The sequence below is a fragment of the Pelobates fuscus genome, chromosome 9 (genome assembly GCF_036172605.1).
Source record: "Pelobates fuscus isolate aPelFus1 chromosome 9, aPelFus1.pri, whole genome shotgun sequence".
Lineage (NCBI taxonomy): Eukaryota > Metazoa > Chordata > Amphibia > Anura > Pelobatidae > Pelobates > Pelobates fuscus.
The window spans coordinates 171,927,726-171,934,559 of NC_086325.1; positions in this window are offsets into that span (position 1 = coordinate 171,927,726).

Genomic DNA, 6,834 nt, shown 5'->3' on the forward strand with positions numbered 1-6,834 from the left:
GTATAATGGGGGGGGCTGCGCAGTATAATGGGGGGGGCTGCGCAGTATAATGGGGGGGGCCGCAGTATAAGGGGGGGGTCGCAGTATAATGGGGGGGCTGCGCAGTATAAGGGGGGGGGTCGCAGTATAATGGGGCTGCGCAGTATAATGGCGGGGGCCGCAGTATAAGGGGGGGGTCGCAGTATAATGGGGGGGCTGCGCAGTATAAGGTGGGGGTCGCAGTATAATGGGGGGGTCTGCGCAGTATAAGGGGGTGGGGGTCGCCAGTATAATGGGGGGGTCTGCGCAGTATAATGGGGGGCTGCGCAGTATAAGGTGGGGTCGCAGTATAATGGGGGGGTCTGCGCAGTATAAGGGGGTGGGGGTCGCAGTATAATGGGGGGGCTGCTGCAGTATAAGGGGGGGTCGCAGTATAATGGGGGGGCTGCGCAGTATAAGGTGGGGGTCGCAGTATAATGGGGGGTCTGCGCAGTATAAGGGGGTGGGGGTCGCAGTATAATGGGGGGGGCTGCGCAGTATAAGGGGGGGGGTCGCAGTATAATGGGGGGTCTGCGTAGTATAAGGGGGGGGGTCGCAGTATAATGGGGGGGGCTGCGCAGTATAAATGGGGGGGCTGCGCTGTATAATGGGGGGTGTTTGGATAGCACGGTCTCTCACCGTCTCCCAGTTCGAGGCTTGGAACGCAAGCTCGGGTCGCAGTGACGCCATCAGCCGGCGCCCCGCCCTAGCCCCGCCCCCCGCCGGCTCCGCCAATGCCGTGCCAGGCCGCAAGCCCCGCCCCGCGCGCTGCGTGCTGACGTCACGGCTGGTCCCGCGGCAGGAAGCGCTCGGTGCTCGGTGTCCGGTGAAGGTGACCGATGACCATCCTCCCCAAGAAGAAGCCGCCCCCCCCTCGGACCCGGAGGATGGGGACCCGGGGGCCCGGCCTCGCTCCTCCCCTCCCCCGCGCTGGGGCCCCGGGCCCGCTCAGGGCTCTCCGCAGCCGGGGGGAGGCGGAGTGGGGGCTCCCGGGGACGGCGGCTGCTGTAACGGGGGGGCGGGGCCGGGCGGCTGCTGCTCGGGGCCCGGACACAGCAAGCGGCGGCGGCAGGGCGGCCCGGGGGGGCCGGGGGGGCCGGGAGCAGCCCAGAACCGGGAGGAGGGAGCCGGAAACAACAGCGAGGACGAGTATGAGACGGCATTCCGCACCCAGACCGACCCCGACACGGCCGAGCAGGTTAGCGGGCCCCCGGGGGCCGGACACCGACTGGGGGGAGGGGGTGTTATTATTATAGGGGGAGAGAGGGGGTGTTATTATTATAGGGGGGAGAGGGGGGGTGTTATATTATAGGGGGGAGAGAGGGGGTGTTATTATTATAGGGGGGGAGAGAGGGGGGGTGTTATTATTATAGGGGGGAGAGAGGGGGGGTGTTATTATTATAGGGGGGGTGTTATTATTATAGGGGGGTGTTATTATTAGGGGGGAGAGAGGGGGTGTTATTATTATAGGGGGGGAGAGAGGGGGGGTGTTATTATTATAGGGGGGAGAGAGGGGGTGTTATTATTATAGGGGGGAGAGAGAGGGGGTGTTATTATTATAGGGGGGGAGAGAGGGGGGTGTTATTATTATAGGGGGAGAGAGGGGGTGTTATTATTATAGGGGGGGAGAGAGGGGGGTGTTATTATTATAGGGGGGTGTTATTATTATAGGGGGGTGTTATTATTATAGGGGGGAGAGAAGGGGGGGTTATTATTATAGGGGGAGAGAGAAGGGGGTGTTATTATTATAGGGGGGAGAGAGGGGGGGTGTTTATTATTATAGGGGGGAGAGAGGGGTGTGATTATTATAGGGGGGGAGAGAGGGGGGGTGTTATTTATAGGGGGGAGAGAGGGGGGGTGTTTTTAATTATAGGGGGGAGAGAGGGGGTGTTATTATTATAGGGGGGAGAGAGGGGGTGTTATTATTATAGGGGGGAGAGAGGGGGGGTGTTATTATTATAGGGGGGAGAGAGGGGGGGTGTGTATTATTATAGGGGGGGAGAGAGGGGGTGTTATTATTATAGGGGGGAGAGAGGGGGGTGTTATTATTATAGGGGGGAGAGAGGGGGGGTGTTATTATTATAGGGGGGAGAGAGGGGGTGTTATTATTATAGGGGGGGAGAGAGGGGGTGTTATTATTATAGGGGGGGAGAGAGGGGGGTGTTATTATTATAGGGGGGGAGAGAGGGGGGGTGTTATTATTATAGGGGGGAGAGAGGGGGTGTTATTATTATAGGGGGAGAGAGGGGGGTGTTATTTATAGGGGGGAGAGAGGGGGGTGTTATTATTATAGGGGGGAGAGAGGGGGGTGTTATTATTATAGGGGGGAGAGAGGGGGGTGTTATTATTATAGGGGGGAGAGAGGGGGGTGTTATTATTATAGGGGGGAGAGAGGGGGGGTGTTATTATTATAGGGGGGAGAGAGGGGGGGGTGTTATTATTATAGGGGGGAGAGAGGGGGGTGTTATTATTATAGGGGGGAGAGAGGGGGGGTGTTATTATTATAGGGGGGAGAGAGGGGGGGTGTTATTATTATAGGGGGGAGAGAGGGGGGGTGTTATTATTATAGGGGGAGAGAGAGGGGGGTGTTATTATTATAGGGGAGAGAGGGGGTGTTATTATTATAGGGGGGGAGAGGGGGGTGTTATTATTATAGGGGGGGAGAGAGGGGGGTGTTATTATTATAGGGGGAGAGAGGGGGTGTTATTATTATAGGGGGGAGAGAGGGGGGTGTTATTATTATAGGGGGGAGAGAGGGGGGGTGTTATTATTATAGGGGGGAGAGAGGGGGTGTTATTATTTATAGGGGGGGATGAGAGGGGGGTGTTATTATTATAGGGGGGGAGAGAGGGGGTGTTATTATTATAGGGGGGGAGAGAGGGGGGTGTTATTATTATAGGGGGAGGAGGGGGGGGTGTTATTATTATAGGGGGGAAAGAGGGGGGGTGTTATTATTATAGGGGGGAGAGAGGGGGGGGGTGTTATTATTATAGGGGGGAGAGAGGGGGGTGTTATTATTATAGGGGGGAGAGAGGGGGGTGTTATTATTAGAGGGGGGTGTTATTATAGAGGGGGGGTGTTATTATTATAGGGGGGAGAGAGGGGGGTGTTATTATTATAGGGGGGAGAGAGGGGGGTGTTATTATTATAGGGGGGAGAGAGGGGGGGTGTTATTATTATAGGGGGGAGAGAGGGGGGTGTTTTATTATAGGGGGGGGAGAGAGGGGGGTGTTATTATTATAGGGGGGGGAGAGAGGGGGGTGTTATTATTATAGGGGGGGAGAGAGGGGGGTGTTATTATTATAGGGGGGGGAGAGAGGGGTGTTATTATTATAGGGGGGGGAGAGAGGGGTGTATATTATAGGGGGGAGAGAGAGGGGTGTTATTATTATTAGGGGGGAGAGAGAGGGGGTGTTATTATTAAGGGGGGAGAGAAGGGGGGTGTTATTATTATAGGGGGGGAGAGAGAGGGGTGTATTATTATAGGGTGGGAGAGAGAGGGGTGTTATTATTATAGGGGGGGAGAGAGAGAGGGGGTGTTATTATTATAGGGGGGGGAGAGAGAGGGGGTGTTATTATTATAGGGGGGGAGAGAGGGGGTGTTATTATTATAGGGGGGGAGAGAGGGGGGTGTTGTTATTATTATAGGGGGGGGAGAGAGGGGGTGTTTTATTATAGGGGGGGAGAGAGGGGGTGTTATTATTATAGGGGGGGAGAGAGGGGGGGTGTTATTATTATAGGGGGGGGAGAGAGGGGGGTGTTATTATTATAGGGGGGGGTGGGGGCTGTCACCTGTCATTAGGTGTGGGGTGGGGGCCTGTCACCTGTCATTAGGTGTGGGGTGGGGCCTGTCACCTGTCATTAGGTGTGGGGTGGGGGCCTGTCACCTGTCATTAGGTGTGGGGAGGGGGCCTGTCACCTGTCATTAGGCGTGGGGGGGGGGGCTGTCACCTGTCATTAGGCGTGGGGGGGGGGCTGTCACCTGTCATTAGGCGTGGGGGGGGGGGGCTGTCACCTGTCATTAGGTGTGGGGGGGGGGCTGTCACCTGTCATTAGGCTCGGGGGGGGGGCCTGTCACCTGTCATTAGGTGTGGGGGGGGGGCTGTCACCTGTCATTAGGTGTGGGGTGGGGGCCTGTCACCTGTCATTAGGTGTGGGGGGGGGGCTGTCACCTGGCATTAGGCGTGGGGGGGGGGCTGTCACCTGTCATTAGGCGTGGGGGGGGGGGCTGTCACCTGTCATTAGGCGTGGGTGGGCCTGTCACCTGTCATTAGGCGTGGGGTGGGGCCTGTCACCTGTCATTAGGCGTGGGGTGGGGGCCTGTCACCTGTCATTAGGCGTGGGGTGGGGGCCTGTCACCTGTCATTAGGCGTGGGGTGGGGGCCTGTCACCTGTCATTAGGCGTGGGGTGGGTGGCCTGTCACTGTCATTAGGCGTGGGGTGGGGGCCTGTCACCTGTCATTAGGCGTGGGTGGGGGCAAGGCGTGGGGTGGGGCCTGTCACCTGTCATTAGGCGTGGGGTGGGGGCCTGTCACCTGTCATTAGGCGTGGGGTGGGGCCTGTCATTAGGCGTGGGAGTGGGGGCCTGTCACCTGTCATTAGGCGTGGGGTGGGGGCCTGTCATTAGGTGTGGGGTGGGAGATGGGGGCCTGTCATTAGGTGTGGGGTGGGGGCCTGTCGCCTGTCATTAGATCTTCGCCTGTCATTAGATATGGGGGGAGGGGGGACTGTCGCCTGTCATTAGATATGGGGGAGAAGGGCTGTCATAGATCTGGGGGAAGAAGGGGCTTGTCATAGATCTGGTGGGAGGGGGTAAGATCTGAAGGGGCTGTCATTAGATCTGGGGGAAAGAAGGGGCTGTCATTAGATCTGGGGGAATAAGGGCTGTCATTAGATCTGGGGGAATAAGGGGCTGTCATTAGATAATGGGGAACACCCAGAGGCACCAGAACAACAGACCTTTCTTGCACAATTTTGTCACACTCAGCCTGTATCCCCGAGTCCTCTATTTTACAGCCCACCTATCCCCGAGTCCTTTAATTTATACCCCTCCACTCGTGCAGCATTGTCTCTTGGTATGCAATATTATACTAGCATTCATTCTAGCACACCGGTGGGGGCACAATGTGAGCCGTGTTGGGTGGCCGGAGCGTGGTTGACCTGTAGTCTGATGTTACCTTTCTCCCAGCAGGAACACTGGTTTGAGAAGGCCTTGCAAGAGAAGAAGGATTTATCATCAAACAGATGAAGGAAGATGGAGCCTGTCTGTTCAGAGCTGTTGGTGGGTTTGTGTGTATTTCTGTACAGTATATCCCCCCCCATCGCTCGTGTGTATTATCTGTACAGTATATCCCTCCCCCCCCCGGCTTGTGTGTATTATCTGTACAGTATACCCCCCGGCTCTGTGTGTAATTATCAGTACAGTATATCCCCCCGGGCTTTGTGTGTATTATCTGTACAGTATACCCCCCTGGCTCTGTGTTATTATCTGAACAGATATACCCCCCTGGCTCTGTGTCTATTATCTGTACAGTATACCTCCCTGGCTCTGTGTGTATTATCTGTCGTATACCCCCCCCTGGCTCTGTGTGTATCATCTGTACAGTATACACCCCATGGCTCTGTGTGTATTATCTGTACGTATTCCTCCCCCCCCCCAGAAAAGAACACTATGGGACATGTTGGGGGGAGAAAAGAACACTATGGGACATGTGGGGGGGGAGAGAAAAGAACACTATGGGCCTGATGTGGGGGGGGTGGAGAAAAGAACACATATGGGACATGTTGGGGGGGGGAGAAAAGAACACTATGGGACATGTTGGGGGGGAGAAAAATAACACTTATGGGACATGTTGGGGGGGGAGAAAATAACACTATGGGACATGTTGGGAGGGGGAGAAAATAACACTATGGGACTGTTGGGGGGAGAAATAACACTATGGGACATGTTAGGGTGGGAGAAAAGAACACTATGGGACATGTTGGGGGGAGAAAAGAACACTATGGGACATGTTGGGGGGAGAAAAGAACACTATGGGACATGTTGGGGGAGAAAAGAACACTATGGGACATGTTGGGGGGGAGAAAAGAACACTATGGGACATGTTGGGGGGGAGAAAAGAACACTATGGGACATGTTGGGGGGGAGAAAATAACACTATGGACATTTAGGGGGAGAAAGAACACTATGGGACATGAGAAAAGAACACTATGGGACATGTTGGGGGGGAGAAAATAATACTATGGGACATGTTGGGGGGGAGAAAAGAATACTGTGGGACATGTGGGGGGGGGGAAAGAATACTAGGAGCATGTTGGGGGTAGAAAAGAACACTAGAGGGGGAAGAGAGAACATTAAGCATGGGGGGACCACTAAAATAGAAGGGGAGGGTTCATATTAGATTAATTAAAATTCATTAAAAAGTCTATTATTAATAAAATTAAGGGAAAAAGTCATTTTTGGTTTCAGTTTTTGGCCAAGGGCTCCTGAATTTTCTGTTTCGGCCCAGAATTGTAATTTCGGTGCATTATCTGTACAGTATATTCCCCCCTCCCCAATGCCTCTGTGTGTATTATCTGTACAGTATATCCCCCCCTCCCATGGCTCGTTGTTGTATTATCTGTACAGTATATTCCCCCCCCCCCCCCACCCCATGGCTCTGTGTGTATTATCTGTACAGTATATCCCCCCACCCCAATGCCTCTGTGTGTATTATCTGTATAGTATATCCCCCCTCCCCATGGCTCTGTGTGTATTATCTGTACAGTATACCCCCTCTCCCAATGCCTCTGTGTGTATTATTTGTACAGTATATC